The sequence below is a fragment of the Endocarpon pusillum genome (assembly GCF_000464535.1).
Source record: "Endocarpon pusillum Z07020 unplaced genomic scaffold C670349, whole genome shotgun sequence".
NCBI lineage: Eukaryota > Fungi > Ascomycota > Eurotiomycetes > Verrucariales > Verrucariaceae > Endocarpon > Endocarpon pusillum.
The window spans coordinates 59210-59907 of NW_006913447.1; positions in this window are offsets into that span (position 1 = coordinate 59210).

Sequence of the window (698 nt, forward strand, 5' to 3'; positions counted from 1 at the left end):
CACGCTTATATTACATGTTTACTAAATAGAATCATACTTTATAGATCATGCCTTAGAGATTACTTTAGATAATATTAATAAAGAGATCTATCCGGATTAGGTAGATCTAATTAAAGAACTAAAGCTTAACTTTAATAATACTAACCCGAAATATTTTGTCATCTACTGTCTTATAAAGATAAGGCAAACATACTAACCCTTCTTTAAATTCTATCTAGAGTTTAAGCAGACTACTAAAAGAACACTATTTTAAGACTATAGTCTTAAGGAACTACTCTAACTTATACTATCTAAGGAACTTACAGAGAAGCTAGCTATAATTAATATTAAAGACATATTATATAAAGCCTTTATTTAAGAATATACTTAGCAGAATAATTTATTATATACTACACTATTATAATAGATAACTAGGTTATAAAAGCCGCTTATAAGTCTAACTATCTTAATTTTAGCCCTTATTTATCTTATTATGCCTGTCCTTATTTCTTATAATTCTATAAATATAGATTACTTAGTCTGTAAAGCCTTTAATAAACGCAAAGCTAAATAAGAATATTAATATAATCTAAGTCTTTATTATTATTATATAGGCCTAGACTATAGAGCTAATATATGCTTAAAAAAACTAAAGCTATAAAATAATCTTTGTACTATCTCTTTTACGCTTATTATAATGTCCTTAACTCTAATGTTTA